Raw genomic sequence first — 17982 nt, 5'->3', positions numbered from 1 at the left:
GCTTGAAAAGGACTGGCAATACCATATTTACTGATCCTCTACCTTGCTTCTCTTGAAGGAAACCTTAGTGGCAGATTAATAATCGTTTGATTAAATGCTGAGTTAAACCTGATGGAGCATACTCTTGTAGGTGCCCCTAACCTTTTTCCTACTATACTTGAACACATTGGCTAATGTCGATTAATCACATAAATCAAAGGCAGTGGATTTTGGCTAATTTCCCTTTTTTTTCTTAAAGAGAATGACTTTTTCCAGACAGAAGACGACAACTTGCACAAGCAATTCAGACGAAATGTAACTCAGGGTAGACTGACTGCTATCAAGGGGGAAGTTAGAGTTAATGGTTCTTTTGAGCTACCCAGTTCAGTGGTTTTTCTGTTCACAGCGTCAGCTCTTTCTTGCAATGAGTGTTGTATTGGAGACTTCGGCTATAGAAGGAATATGGGGACCTATTTGATTAAAATCTCTTCTAGGAAAAAAAAAATGTTCAACTTCCCTTTCAGCATTAACTCTCTATGTAATTCTCCCCTTATGCTAGGGATATTTTAGATTAAATAACTAAAGCAATATTTCAAAATGCTGTGTGCTATTTTTCCTTAATTCGACCCAGAATTTAAGTGCAATATTTATTACAACTAAAATTAAAGGTTCCATTTTGAAATGGCACAATGATTGTCATCTCTAACAGGGTAACAGAAGTATCACATGATAAGAGAAAAAACAGATACCCGCATTGGAGTCTACTTTTAAAGATATTTTCTTGCTATAAAACAATAGTTTATATTTACGGTATTAATGATAAGAAAAAATTGAAGTATAGAATACATATTTTCCTAATCTTGTTACTAATGCTAATGATTTACATTGTATTTAAAGTTGCCAACTATAAGGAAAATTCCAGAGTAACATAACCATCCACATTTCTTTTCCATTAAAAATTAAAATAGTGTTATTGATTGGACTAAAATTTTACAGTTTAAATTTATATTTTAACACTTAGTGTTACCTTTTTAGAAATGACTGTAATAACATAGAGCTCAAATAAACATAGTAGTAATGATGATGATGCTGATATACTGAATTGTCTAGATATTTTCAGATTGTGGTCTTATCCAGATATTTTTCTTTAATATGCCAATTTTGAATACTAAGGAATATTCTAAAGTATTAAGTAAATAATTAAAACAGAAACACCTAGACAAATTTCTCAAGAGTTCTCTTAGTATTTAGAATTGGGACAGAGACTTATTCTTTCCAGTGGTTAATTCCATAGATATACATTGAGAGTTATTTCTCTCCTAAGAGAGATAAATATTTGAGCAGGAAAAAATAAAATATGGAATGCAAAAGCTAAACACACACACATGTGCATGCACACACGCGCACGCACGCACACACACACATATTCTAAGGACTAAAAAGATATTTATCACGAGTGCTTTGTACTACAATTTTATAAAACTATATGTGTAGTAAATAAGAACTCAAAAATGAGATGACAAAGTAACTGAATGATGGAAAAATGGGAAACTAAAACACAATAAAAAGCAAAATAAGATTAAAGAATATAAACTAGGTACAGCAAGGAATGTAATAGACATCCCGGACAATTGAAAAGCAAATTATTGACAAAGAGTAGGCTTGAATTAATCATAGGAGATACAAACAGAAAATATAGAGATTAATAAATCAGAAAAGATAGTGGATAAATGAGGGAAAATATCCTTAAAAGAAATGGAATCTACAAATGGATAAATTACACTGAGCTCCAGGCAAATTTGGTACAAAATGCTCAAAACCAAGACTTAATTCTTATGCAATTATAGAACTACAGAACATAGAAAATTCTATACATTCAAGCAAAGTATATCATTTATAACATCTCAGCATATATATCACTCATGAGTTCTTCTGAGAAAAAAAAACACATTTAAACAAACAAAAAAAATTAGTAATTAAGATATATGTCAAAATAAACATACAGAATGAAGATGCCATGGTAAATATACTGTGATGAACACCAAATCCATTTAAATATATTGTTTCTATTAAAAACTTGTGTGACTTATGGTTATATAACAGACTATTAGAAGCCTGACCATATCAAAACTTAACCTAATTAATGAGGAATGGGAGACTGAAGAAAAAGTCAGTGCAAATTACTCTTACTTTCAAGCGGTGAATTAATGAGGCCTATAATTAAAATAAGTTGATAAAATATATATAAGGTTATAATCTCTGTTGTATGTAATATTAGAGAGTTTTATAAATACTTTATTTTGTGAAGATTTATAAGGTGATAAGAAATCACAAAATTTCACTCCTGTATTTTTTAAAGAATAGAAAAAGTCCTTTTATTTAAATAGCAAATTTTACAATACATTTATTACATAGAAATATATCTCTATATATTCGCTGTAAACAACTAGTTGCATATATAAAACTCTGCATCTGAAATGTTTAATATTAATGGTGATTATTTCTGTACAATAGAATCTGCAGTGGTATTCTTTAAATTTAAGTAATATTTTAATAGCTTGAATACATTATGAACAGTTATTATCTAGAAAATACCGGAAGAAAATTTTTTTTTTTTTTAATTATCTTGTTTCTGGCTTCAAGATAAAGAACGCAAATTCGTTTGACTCATTTGACTAACCTGACTTCAAATACCTAAAAATTTATGTATGCGGATAGTTCCCTAAATTTCGAGGATTTCACATCTTTTTTTTTCTCTCTTATTCAGCTTTGCGGTTAGTTAAATACTATTTTCAGTCTGCAGAGTGTTAAAAGTAAATTTCAATTCTAAAATGTTTCATTTGAGAAAGCTGTGAAATAAACAGGATCTATTTGGCGTGACATAAAGAACAAAATATGGCCTAGAAATTAAACTCTTGTTTGCTCTTCCACACTTTCTCAAGAAATAGCAACTGCCTTTGTAAAATCCATGATACCTTGTGCTTAATTTTTGTTCATTTGTTATGTTTCAATTTGCACAAAAACTATAGGAGTTTCTAAATGAGAATATTCACCACTGTCACCCCTGTATTCACTATCTGTAATAGGCTAGAATTTATCATTTAAATATAATTCAAGATAATTCAGAATAGTGGATGTTTCATCTTATTTGATCTAAAGAAAATAACAAATGAAACCACTCTTAAATGGCTACTTTGTGTCTCAGAATGGTCAATGTGTATTTTCCTATACATTTTCTATCATAAAGCACATTGGAAAAGCTGCATTTCTTAGGCAACTCCTCTATTCCCTTCCAAGAAGCTTACCTCCATTCCATAAATTTCTCCCTATTTTAAAGCAATTTTGAACTTAGAAAAGAGTTATAGAAGTTACTGAGCATTTTCATACGACTGTAACCAGCTCTTCCAATATGGTACGTGACTGAGTATAATTCTCAGAACTTAGAAATTAATATTGATAGAATACTATTAGCCAAGCTGCAGACTTTATTGAATATGTTTTTCCATGACTCTCTCTCCCCTGTTTCAGATTAAATTTAGAAACTCACATTACATCGAGTTGCCATTGCCACTGTGGTCCCCTTTAAAGAGCTAGTTCCTCGGTCCTTCCTTGTATTTTATGCCCTTGATGCCTTTGAAGATTTGGGAATTTTCTGTTGTCTGATCTTTTCTTATTATAGAGGTTATAAATTATTGGGATGGGTCCTGTATTTGTTTTATATTTCTGCCATAAGATTATTACAAACCCAATGGCCTAAAAACAACAAAAATTTATCATCTCACTGTTCTATAGGTCAGAAATCCAAGATGGCTCAGCTGTTTTTCTCTGCTCTAGGTTTCACAAACTGAAATAAAAATGTTGGCAGAGCTGCTTTCCTTACTAGACTTTTTGAGGAAGAGTCTACTTTTAATCTCATTTAAGTTGTATTCTGAACTCACCTCCCATTTCCTTGCTGGTTGTCAGCAGGGGTTGATTTCAGCTTCTAGAGCTATCTATATTCCTTCTTTTACTCTACTTCCTCCATCTTTAAACCTGCAATGGGGATTGAGTGCTTCTCATTTTTCAAATCTCTCTGAAGAAGTGGTTAATAGCTCACCTAACTTTTAAAAACAGTATTTTAGATGTATGGCTAAAGGTAAAATGTACTGTATAACAATGCTGTACTCCAATTAGTAAACCTGTGTCTCACAGATATATGGGTTATCAATTCTGAAGCTATTTAATATTACCCTAGGATTGAACAATAAGTAAATATATTATAGATATGAGAGTCAGGTACCTCACCGTTCAATAACAAATATAATGACACACCATTAACAGTAGGCAACACATAGGACCAGATCTTAGTTTCTAAATATACCATTTTAAATTCTGCACGTTTTAATCATTTTTTATCCCAATATAATCTGTCGATGGAAGGTTTTCAAGCAACAACTGTATGCACTTCTTTCTCAAATATGACATTTATATGTCAGATTCAACATTTACAGTAGCACAAAGCATACTCAACTTTGGAAACAGACATCTCAGAGATGTGGAAACAGACATCTCTGACCAAGTACCTGCATTCACGGCAATGGCAAATACATTGCAACTGCTTTCTGGTCAACAATTGTAAAACTATCAATTGTATGATGCACCTTGATTTCAGAGGTGAAAAATGTAAACTAAAACTGTGTAACAGAATGCATGAAATACTGTAACCATGAAATGCCTGGGATACTAGTCAATTAAATCATTTTAGTCTGGTTGGATCACAAACTTATCCTCGGTTCCCTCTACTTGTTCAAAGACTGGAAAATCTAACCTTATTTCACATTTAAATGCCTCCCCCACTGCAATTTCTTTACTTCAGTATACATCGCAGGCACCGAAAACCATTATTACAAAATAATTGTCAACCAATTGTCCTTTTATCTGGCAATTGAAACATTAATAAACATATGAAAAAAATGCATTTCAAGGTAGACTAAAATAAAATTGTATAAACTAGAAATTCAATATATTGAGATTACATACACACGTGTGCACATATAAATTATTTCTATATGTGACAGTTAAATCAGCTTTAATATACATATTGACAGATGTCATCAAAAAGATACTCAAAATTTAAGCCCTCAACCAATTTAGCCTAGATTCTAATTGTGCCCATGCATTTAAAATATTTCTTAAAAATCACTATCATTAAATTCCAGTCTATAAAATTGTTTTATAATCTACATATATTTTTATACATGTGTTATAAAGCTTTCAACATGGGCTCTTTTGGGGTTTAATTTATTGATTTTAGTACATAATATTCTCACATTGAATGAAGAGTTAATTAACAGCAGTTTGTGCCACATTTCCTGCACAAATAAATCCTAAGAAAGACTCAGAATGTCAACTCATAATCTTATACAAAAGCACACAATAATTTCAACTAGAATTAAACCTCACCACATATGGTTCCTTTCTATTATCAACAAAAGAGTACTGGATGAACAAATGATTATTTGGCAGTAATTCTGATTCTAGGAAAAAAGAACCTTTTGAAAACATTTTAATAACTATAGAATTAATGCAAAACAAATTTTGGCTTGTGCTTATGTACACACTTCTTTTCTTTTTCACAATTTAATTACTGATCTGCTTATATCACTGTTCTTCTTTCATGTCTAAGTTATTTGCTTGAAATCATTTGGAATGTTATTATTTCTGCCCTAGAAAAAGGTATTTCTAAAAGCCAAATGGTTTATCTTTGACCAGCAAATAAGTTTCAGAAGTGTTTGTATCTGATAAAACATTACTAGCATCTTTATAAAGTTAATAGCTAATTTGTTACCAGTATAGAAAAACCAGACAATTCTTATCCATATAGCAATAGTAGAGCATAGAAGAACAACATGTACTTTACATGTACTTTGGTATCAAAAGTCCCTGGTATATTTTCATAGGTGACTTTCTAGCTATACGGTCCTCATGTTATTTAACTTCTTCCTTAGTTTCCTGGTCTATAAAATAGAGAAATGGTGATACACTATTGTTGCGATCATTTATTACATTTAGTTATATAAAGTTCCTGACATAATAAGTGCCCAGTGAGTAGTACTTCAGAATCCACACATATAGAAAGGTTTTCTTTTCACATTTTCCTATTATGAATTTCAATGGAAGATTAAAACACATTAACTTATTTATAGATTATTTATATACATACCATTTTCCATTGAAATTTATTTTATTCTAATATTTAACTTTTGGTGCATAATCTGTAGCCCCAATGAATGTAAAAGTTCCTCAATGGCAGGGACAGTCTTCTACAATTATTATTTTCCTTCCCACCCTGAAATCACAGTCTGATAAGAGCCCTAAAAAGTTTTAAAAAATAAATGTTAACAAAAACAAAATAATAAAAAAGCTTGAAGTGTTGAAACCAGTAAAGATGTCCAAAACTGATATACAAAATGTTTCCAACAGTATCAATTTTTAATTTTATTTTTGCAATTAGGTGGCTGTTTTGGCTTAGGCTATATGAGAATACTCTTCCTGCAAAAACATATTGTGATGTTTCCCCCACCGCCAACTTCGTGTTCTTTCAGTAGAAATGTAACAGGTATAGTCACACAGATATGTGGATGCAGAGACCACTCACATCACAGAAATAGGTATGTTGTAACTTAGGAGAGACTAGTGACAAATTAGAGTATATCTGAAATGCATTTTATATCTAAATTATAGATAATTTCTGACTAAGAAGCCAATAATTTCTAAAAACTAGAAATAAAAGCCATGTCACATGAAAGCGATTATTTTGCTGCCAAATGCAACAGACATAGAAGAGACTAGTGAACAAGGTAGAACACTGACAATGGATGAAAGGGAAAACTAAAAAGTTTCTCAGCTACATACCTAGCCAAGAATTTCATATCTACTAAAAAAAAAAAAAAAAAAGATTAAAATTAGCATTTTAATTTTAGCATAACATATAAAGTTTCTTTATATGTAAATAATAAATTATGCACTGCCTTTATTTCCTCCTGAGTTAAATCATTCTTAAGGTCATTTGTCGATTTATTTATAAAATTTTAGGTTAAATTTTATTAAATACAATTTTTAATATCTACTACCCGAATCCTATGCAAAGTGGACCCCAAATGTTGCTTAGATTCAGGCTGTAGTTTTTTTAGAATCACAGATCAAGTAAGCAGCATTCTATATATAATTTTTTCTCTTATTTGGCTACACAATATATTGCACAAATGTGTGACATTGCTTATGGAAAGTGAATGATGAATTTCTATGTGATAGATATGCACATAAATGAAACTAGTCACAGAAAAATCATTCTCTTTTTCTTTCATTTTTACACCATCCCACTGTATTTGTTTTCTAATCATTTACATAAATTATTTCCTTTTTTTTTTTTTTTAAGAAAGGTCAACAGAGATTATCTGGTCAGTGGAATTATGGACCATTTTTCTACATACTTGTCTCTAAACCCTATTAAATGAAATTTGAAAATAAAATGCTGATACTTAAAAAGGACATTTATAAATGAAAACACATTTTAAAGTATTTATATCAGTATATAAATGCATACATTAGTTAACTTGTATATAAGAAACTATAATGTAATATGTTTTTAAAAAGATGCCAAATTAGATCCTGCTTGTTCAAAATGTTTTGAATTGTTGAAAAGACATATTTCATTCAAGAAACAGGTTAAGCAAAAGTCAGTTTCTGCCAGCAAAAAGTCAGTTTGATAAACTGTCAGTAAATTCTTAACAGGCACAGAAGGAGAAAATTATTTCAGTTAAGTATGTGAAAGAGACAGAGCAGCTAAACTTCAGAAATAGAAACAAAGTCTGTAAGTTTTCATTTGAGAAAACAAAAAAATCCACCTATTTTGATCTGCACAAAAAGATGTCAAAACCTTTTGCTTTAGAAACACTCCTGAAAACGAAGCAGATACACAGCCAACAAATTCTCACATTTCAATCTGTGACTTTGTCTGATACCTTAAATCACTAAATGTTAGAGCTGGAAGGAACTATAATTGTATCCATCCCCTTCATTTTCCAATAAAAGCACATTGGATTTGGAGTCGAAACACCTGAGTTAATTTCCTAATCAGTATTTCATGGTCGAGTTTCCTTTAGCATGCCATTTAAACTGAGCCTATTTCCACATTTACAAAACAGGAATAATGATATCTACCTTAAAGGTTTGCAACGATAATTATGTTACTCTCCTATTGCTGCTATAGCAAATTACTATAAATTTGGTGACTTTAAACAACACAAATTCATTATCTTCCAATTCTGGAGGTCAGAGGTCTGAAAAGGGTCACAAAGGGTCACAGGGCTAAATCAAGGTATTAGCAGGCCCAAATTCCTTCTGGAAACTTTATAGGAAAACCTATTACCTTACCTTTTCCAGCTTTTAGAGGTTTCCTGAACGTCCTGCTCCAGTGTCCTTCTTCCCACTCTGATACTGACGCATCTGTCTTCTTCTCTCCCTTATAAGAACTCTGATTACATTAGGCCCACCTGGGTAAATCAGGTGGCTCTCCCCATCTCAGGGTCAGTTGATTAGCAACCTTGATTCCATTAGCAACCCTAATTCCTCTTTTGCATTTAATAACATGTCCCAGGTTCTGGGGCATTGTTTTGCCTGCAACTTTGCCTACAATTACAACTACTCAAATAGTATACAATAATGTGCTTTCTGTATGTCAACAATTTCGGTTAAGGGAGAGAGAAAACAATGGTCAGGGTTTCATTGTTAATCTGCAGCAAAGCTCACCTTGGCCCCAGGTCTCCTAAATACCTAACCAGGCTGTTACATACTGCAACGTGAGGGATCTGGCTGGAAGGCAAGACCGTAAACTTGGCTCAGATTCAATAATATTCTGAAGATATAGCTGTTGGTTTCAAGATAAACGTTTTTTTAAATTACACCCTTTAATTTTATTTTATTAGTTTCAAGTATACAGTACATTGGTTAGACATTTATATAGTTTATAAAACGATCCCCTTACTTGTTCTTTCTCTCCTCTGGCTCTCCACCTAGCCAGTACATTAATGCTAACTGCATTTCTTATGCCATTCTCCCTCAAGATGAACTTCTGACATCAAGTGGCCTAGATTGACTATAGTTCCACAATTATTTAATTTTGAGAGCTTTAGCAAGTTTCTTAACCTCTCTGAGTAATTTTCCCTCTAGTAAAATAGGTTTTCTGAAAAAATTAAATGAGAAAATTCATGTAAAGTGCTTAGTAAACTGACATACAGAAAGTGCTCAATAGTCTTTAATGTCCTATATAAATGCATACATTTGCCAGTCACAAAGTAGCTACACTAGGCACCGAGGCACTATAGATATAAAAATTTGATTTAGACTTACACTATGGCCTTAAGAAGTTTATAATCCAATAGTGGAATAAGTTAAAGTGTTTTTATCTAATTAAGGCATTTTAATATGTAAAGTGGCCTTCTTCATGCTGTTATCTAACCCTTTAATCTACAAAGAGGTAAAAACAGCCGAGTCACAGGGAAAACCTATGAAAGCTCATTGTTGACCACAACCAAATCCAAAAGCTTCTGACAGAGTGAAAATCAAATTACCAGATCAAGAGAAACTGACTGCTAGAAATTAGATTGATGGAAATTATACAAGATCATATTTTAAAATATAAAAATTATATATTTTTATATGTATATATGAGTACGTACATATAAATGTATATTCATACCCATAATATATTATATCTATATATACATATATATACCTCTTTCTCTCCTCCCCTCTCTCCCTCTCTCTCTCCCATGTCAGGATACAGTAAGAAGACATCCCATCCACAAGCCAGGAAGCCAAATCTCAACAGATATCAAATCTTCCAGCATCTTAATCCCACACTTCCCATTCGCCAAAACTGTGAGAAATATATGTTTGTTGTTTAAGCCGCCTAGTCTATAGCCTGAAATGACTAGAACAGAAAGTAATACCACTTCCTTTCCAATTCTGAGACATTCTATATAGTCAAAAATTTGAATTGTTGCAGCTAATACAAGTGTGCTCACTCAATCTCTTTCTCTTTTTCTTTTTCTTTCTTATGCCAGTGCTGGAAGACTAAAATACTAGATTTATCTGTGTTGTTAGGTGAGACAATATGACAACATTTTTCCAATAAGCCATGAGTAGAAGTATGCAAATGCTATATTTTCTCTTTCCTTCCTTCTTACTGCCTGGAATATGTATTATATGTGCAGTACAGCAGTTGTCACTAAGGATAATGGAGCAAAAAGAGAGAAAGATCATGGTTCCTTCATGGAAGTTTTGAGTTGCTATACTGTCCTTGGACTACACACTTTCAAACTTCTCTCATACTAGAAAATTAAACCTCTTACTTGTCTAAGCCACTATAGTAGAAGTTTTGAAACCCACAGAGGAATTCTATCTTGACTGATATATAGACTTGGGAAAAATTCTACTTCTACTCCAACTGTTTCTCCAGAGGCCTTTATGAATTCCTCTATGTGTGATTAATGTATGACTACCTTTCTTCCTTCATATTTTGTAACTCTAGAAAAGCACTAATATCAGATGGCTTTATGCTTCATGTACCTGAATACACCCTCATGAAGCTGTGTGTCTTTGGAGACAAGATAGTTTCTTTGTAACATTTACATTCCCTAAGGTGCTTAAGACAGTATCTTTCTTTTTACAGATGCACAAACATATTCTATTTGAATTTAAGAATAAAGTAGAACACCATAGTCACAGAATATACCAGATGAAAACGAATACTTTAGGAAAATGAGTTTATTTTTTCCTTAATCATCAAAAATATTTTGTCCTAGGTAATTAAAATAAGATAAAGAATAAAAATCTTTGGCCCATATTATTTATTTTTTTATTTTATGTCAGAAACACAATAATGATTTTAAAATCTGTGTATTACTAAGAGATCAGTAGCTGTGGATTTAGCCTAAGGCATCAGCATTTTAAAAACTCAATTAATTCTCAGATAATGTCTTATGTTTCAACTATTAAAACAGCATAGTATTTCAACTTTATCTTTAGAACAAAGGTGATAGAAATACCAAGATTCTTCCAAGCTTAAAATGTTTATTTTTTTTTAATATAGAAAATGCTCAACTGAGACAAAAAGAGGGAATAAGGAACTCTAACTTTGTAACTGACAGCTCAATTTAGTGCAAAAGATATGAAGGAGGCCAATACAATGAATGTAACTTTTAAAATTAATTCTTCCCCTTTCGTTTAGTTTTCAGTCTAAAGTGTGGGTTATGGAGAATCTTGCAACTATTTGGGCCAGAGTCAAGCAACCCTCTCGGCAGCATTCATTAACTTTTTATATCATTACCATTATTGATTAAAAAACTGTTACCAAAATTCAGCAGGAAAGTTAATTGGATTTCACATCTCCAATTTCTACTTGATTTCAGTTGGTTATCAAATGCAAGTGAGGAAAATTGAAAGGTGACTCATAGGAGTTTATAAATAGTATGAAAATTTACCATTACCTTCTCTTTTACTCACCAAGACTTAGACTGACATAATTACCTTTGCCTCCAGAGTAACCAGACATAACAATATATTCAGATCTAGCTCCTATAAAGTCTCCTTCACAGATGCAAGGGACTTGACTCTTCTGCTGAAAAAAAAGGAAAATGTCTTCTTAGGCCTAGTGAGAAATAGCAACTCAACTAGCAGAGAACTGTAGTGTATTCTATACTTCATCCCTTCAACTAACGATGTTAACTGTAAATGAGCTGAGCATATACCTTGGTAGACACAAGTATGATTCAGTTACAGAATCCTCTAGAGGCAATGTAGTTTACATTTAAAAAAAAAAATGAGGAAATTTCATGGAGACCATTAAACTATTAAAGTCAGACATCATAGAGACTACATAGTTTATAAAATTATATTGACACAAAGATAATGGATTTCCATGAAATTAAAATGTTTAAATTCCACAATTTTGATTCTCATTTTAATTTCATTTTGAGATCAAAGGAGATCTAAAGAGAACTGCAGTAGTCCCTCCTTATCCATAGAGGATATGTTCCAAGATCCCAGTGCATGGCTGAAACCACAGTAGTACCAAACCCTAGATACACTGTTTTTCCCTATACGTATATACCTATAATAAAGTCTAATTAAAGTCTAAGCTAATTTTGTACTTTGTTGCTATTATTAAGTAAAGTAAGTGTCATCTGACAACAAACTCTGAGATACTGTAACAGTTTAATAACTAAGGCTCTATTAAGTGATGAAAGGGGGAGGGAGTATACATAGCATGGATATACTGAACAAAGGGATGATTCACATCTTGGGAGGGACAGAGCTAGATGGCAAGAGATTTCATCACATTACTAAGAATGGCACACAATTTAAAACTTAGGTGTTGTTTATTTCTGAAATTTTCCATTTTCTATATTCAGACTGCAGTTCACTGAAATGGAGGAAAGCAAAATTGCAGATAAGGGGACACTACTGTCCTGAGTACCTTCGCTCTATGAAAATGCAGGTCATTTTATAATACTCTAAAAGCACAATGGATTCTGGTTACATACTGTCAACGTTACAGATGCTAGATAACAAATAGACGTATCTTGGTCCTATAAAAGTCCATTGTAACACAGGGTTCAGACAGTCTGTATAATATCCTTGTTCTCTTATCTTTCATGACCTATAGAACCCGTTTTTGAGCAGCCTTCCTGGAGTCTATGCTAATGGAGGCCACATAATTCCTCATCACCACAAACTCCTCATTTTAATATGCAGATTAAAACTCTAATTAAAATTTTCTCATATCTGAAAATCAGCACAATCATTAGAATATACTATAACCATTATTCTTTACAAAGACATTTACATATGCACTATTTAGCATAATACAGAAATTTTAAAAGGCAGATATGAATATCTCATGATAAATAAATGAAACAACTTCAGAGGCCTGGAGAAAACTTAAAGAAGTGCCAGAAGTCACATACTTGATAAATGTTGGAGGTAAGACTCAAAAACAGTCTGTGTAATTTCAGGTTCAGTGTACATGCCCCATGACCTTTCTGTTTTATGAACTCTTATAAAAGGGTGTGATATTGTACAGTGAGAAAGAAAAAAATATATACACACACACCATGAAGAAAAATGGATAAAAGATACAGATTAATCAATGAAGAGGGTGTGAGGAGGGGAAGTATGGACTCATGTCTGCCTGCTTTTAAAAATCATCCTTAACTCATTGTCATGTTACATTTAATCTTTCCCTAGAGTTTGGAGAGACACTGGGTACTTTTCTAGTTATGACACTCATATGTCTTCTCTGACAGAAGCCCGAAGAAAGAGATTATTATTTATTGAAACCTTTAAGAATTTTTCTACTAAGGTTATCAAATTCTTTGTCCCATCAATAAGCTCTACCTAAGGCCAAACTTGCTATGAGGCTCTATTAGTCAGAGTTCTCCAAAGAAACAGAACCAACAGGTGATATTGATTGACTGATTGATTGATTGATTGATTGATTTACTGATTGCAAAAGGCTTACATTGATGTGATCATGGAGGCTAATATGTCCCAAGATCTATAGTCAGCAGGCTGGAGACCTAGGAGAGCTTATGGTATAGTTCCAGCTAGAGTCTGAAGACCTGAGAACCAGAAAAACTGACGATATGAGTTCTAGCTTGAAGTTCAGAAGGCTGGATACCCAGGAATAGCTGATATTTCAGTTTAAATACAAAGGCAGGAGGAAAAGACCAATATCCCAGCTCATGTAGACAGGCAGAAAGAGTTCCCTTTTATTCAGCCTTTTCTTTATATTCAAGTCTTCAACTGATTAGATGAGGGCCATCCACATTAGGAAGAGCAATCTGCTTTACTTGGTATACCAATTCAAATGTTAATCTCATACAGAAACTTCCTCACAGACATACTCAGAATAATGCTTAGCCAAATGTCTGGGTATTTCATAGCCAGTCAAATTGACACATAAAATTAATTATCACCCCAAGAGAAGAAAAGAAAATCTGAAACCTGCTCTAAGTAACCACAGCAACCATAATTTAATCAACTGAATTTTTTTTCAAATGTTAATGTTAGGATGGTGAATACAAATACACTTCTTATTTATAATTTATATTTAAATTCTATACTGTCAAAGAGAAATTGTACTGCACGCTCATTAAAAAATGGTAAGGAAGATTTTATTCAAGAGTATTGTAATATGGGTCAAGATTATTTCAATAATGGAACAAAATTAAAGTCAACTCCATTCAAATAAAAGTAAACTCCATTAAAACTGAGATGAGCTAGGGGAAAAATCCTAGAAGATGTTAGTGGGAGGCTGGTTAATGTAGTTATGCCATATTTGTTTGCTAGTTGGTAATTATAGAAATTAGGCTCCTACTCTCCCTTAGATACTGGGAGACAGAGGCCCTAACTTTCTTTGTTATTACATTTCACAAGAATAACCTCAAGGTTCATATAAAAGACATTCCTGGGATGAAAAACTTGTAAGCGTTTGGGAGAAAATTTATAACTCGAAGGAGAAGAAAAAGAATTTGTAACTGCAAGTTTTCTAAAGTACATGCTCTAAGAAAAGAGAGGTCAAGGACCTATCATCAGGAAGAAACTTGTCTAATGTTTAGTTGAGCTGAGAGGAGCACTCAGGATATCTTATTCAACATCAAACTTTATCAAAACTTTCCAGTTTATCATTAAAGCAATGTATATTGTTGCTAAATGCATACATTGAAGGATTATTTGTAAAAACTAAGAATTTTTATACTAAATTCACTTATCTTTACAATGTGAATTATTTAAAAATTTGCCTCTTTGTTATGTGTAAATCGATAGTAATGTATACACTATAGTGTGCCTTGAATATCTATGAGATATTACTAATTAGCTGAAGCAAATGATACTGGATTACTAGGTAATAATATCCAGCTTACTAGCATCTAGGGGACTTTTATAACCACAAGCAGATTAAAATGTTTTTAATGCAGATTCAAAGAAATTGACAGATAAATAGTTTACCTAATCCCTCTTGTTCTTGTTTCTTCTTTACTATTGCACTTGCTTTAGCAAGTATTTTCTCCAGAAAATCCTACATATTCTTTGTTAACATTCCCCACTATAGTCTTAAATTTAGTAACAGCAGCTTAATTAAACACATTTTGCTCTAAACAGAAGATAATATAGTGCATGCTCTAACGTTTTTTCTCTTAACTTTCATATAGGTAATGATTCTAATATAGGTAAAAATCTAGAAACAAAATATTTTCTATATAATAGTATATGCTGTATTATATTACATTTAATAGTATGATTACATATATTATATTTTCTATATAATAGTATACACTATATTGCATAATATATAGTAGTGCAATTACATGTAATATACTATATTTAAGTTTCTTAAAATATTAAATAAATATGGCATATGCTATCTTTCATCTACTTTGTATTGTCTATAAGTATCCTAGTTTATTTCTCCAGTTAGCAATACATTAAATTCATAGCCATTGATCAACTTTAATTGTATTCTATTTCAATTCTTTTACTGAATTATTTATTAAACAAATATTTATTGAACACTAACTACATATCAGGCAGTGTGATAATTACTGAAAATATATACAGAAATTAAGTAATGTCTACACTCCATGATTACTCATTATAGTTTTCAAATAATTATAAGACAATATAACAACTGCTCTAAGAGATATTTTTAAAATTCAATATAATCACAGAATGCAAAGTACCTACACCTGAAGGAGATAAAAGTTTTCGCAGAGAAAATATTTAATTTAATTATTTAGGAAGGAGTGGAAGCTTCCTTGATGTCTACTAGCATTCAGAGAAAAGAGAAAAAAAATATTGCATTATAGTGGTAAAGAGTAAACCTTTTCCAGATTGTAAATAGACAGTCATAACTCCAAACAACAGGGTTGTACAGTATAAAGGAAAAATTTTATTCAACCATTAAATTATAATTCAAAAAATGTATAATGCATTTGTACATTTATCATATTTTAATAAGCTAATGTGTTCATACTAGCTTATAGTAAAACACCATCATCGTATGTTATTATTATTGATTCTAAATTAAATACATATTTAATTTCAAGGATAATAGTTAACCTTAATTGAAAGCTCATTTTTTATCTATTCAACAAATATTTATAAAATACTTCTCATAAGTCACTATGCCAGGTTATTCACATACATTATCTCCTCTAGAATAGTGTACTGGGTGTAGTTCATTAAGGTGGGCCTCTCAAAGCAGAGAGGAGAGTTGAAAAGTGTCACGGAGGGATCTGAAGGGACAAAAGGAAGGCATTAGCAGATATACATTATCTTAATTAATCTTCATTATAACACTTTATTTTCCGGAGTACTGTGCATAAAGTCACATAAATAGAAAGTAACTTGTTTGAACTCAGAGCCATCAGAAACAGATCCCATGTTCTTTTTCTTCAGCCACTATGCCCTGCTGCCTTACCTCAAAATATGAATAAGTAAAAGGATAAGCCCCAAGCTAGCAAAGATATTGCAACACATATTACTGATAAAAGACTAATATCTAGATTATATAAAGGATCAATAAATAATAAACAACCCGAAAAGACTACAACAAACATTTGAAAGAGGGAAAACAAAAGATTAGTAAGCATAAAAATATATACAACCCTATTTCACTTCAGAGAAATGTATATTAAAACTACAATAAGATTCAATGTCACACCCTTCCAATTTGCAAAAATTAAATATAGCATATATTCAATATATTTATATAAATATTACTATATATAATATATATTATATACATTATATATACATTATAGATCCTTACTAGGTAGTGGGAAAGATATAGATCAATAGGAACCCTTACGTGCTTCTGGTTAAAATATAAATTCGTCCAACCATTTGAGAAAACTATTTGTGATTACCTACTGACATTAGAATATGACAATCTTCTATGACCCAAAAATTATTTTCCTAGGCCTAGCAATACTAATTCATATGCACATTAAAAGAAAACTAGAATTTGGACAGTAGAAATGATATGTGTGTATCTGCACAAGGAGTGGGGATAAAAATATCCAACTCGGAGCATAGATTTAAATGAAAGTCAAGGTATGGAGGGAAGAAAATTCTACCTGCCTTTACCTCTTAGCACCCCCAAACACTGATGGTAACACAGTCAGCCTTACACTACCCAAATAGCAGTATATAACATTTGGGGAAAAAGTAAATAAGAGCTAGAGATACTGATACACTGAATATGTGTTTATATAAGCCCAATTACAATTTTAAAATTATTTAAAATTAATAAAGTTTGCCTATTCATTGTCAAAAACACAAAACAAGAGTACTAATTTACACCATACCAAACCTGAGTCTTTACAGAGCTTTTCTCTGTCTACATCAATTCTGCTGAGTTCATCTACTTCCACTAATGACTCTCATGTAATCATATTCTCCACTGGATCAGACTATATATCTTATCTACCTGCCTACACAACTTCTCCAAACTTAATAAGTTTATTCGAACTTAATACATCAAAAGAACTCTTGACTCTACAACTTTTAACCACAACTTGCTTTTCCTTCAGGGGTCCCTAACTGTGTGTGACACTATCATTCTCCCTTTGCTTAAACCCTCAAACATGTAGTCCTCTTTGATTCCCATCTTTCTTTCACACATGTTCATAATTTTTTTTTTTTTTTTTACTTTAAAAGACACTTCATAACATCTCCTCCCCTACTTCCATCCTCACTCAAACTATCTTCCTCTTTGATCTTGACTACTATACTTCCAGACTGGCAGCTCTGCATTACCTCTCGCACTCCCACATTGATTATCCATAAGACAGCAAGAGTGCTGCTTTAAAATAAATTTAGCGAAGTCACTGCTCTGTTAAAAAAATCTTAATGGTCTCTCATTTCACCCAGAGTAAAGCCCAAAGGTTTTTACAA

Source organism: Pteropus medius, unplaced genomic scaffold (assembly GCF_902729225.1).
Source record: "Pteropus medius unplaced genomic scaffold, Ma_sr-lr_union100, whole genome shotgun sequence".
In the NCBI taxonomy this organism is placed as follows: domain Eukaryota; kingdom Metazoa; phylum Chordata; class Mammalia; order Chiroptera; family Pteropodidae; genus Pteropus; species Pteropus medius.
This window is presented reverse-complemented; position numbering follows the sequence as displayed.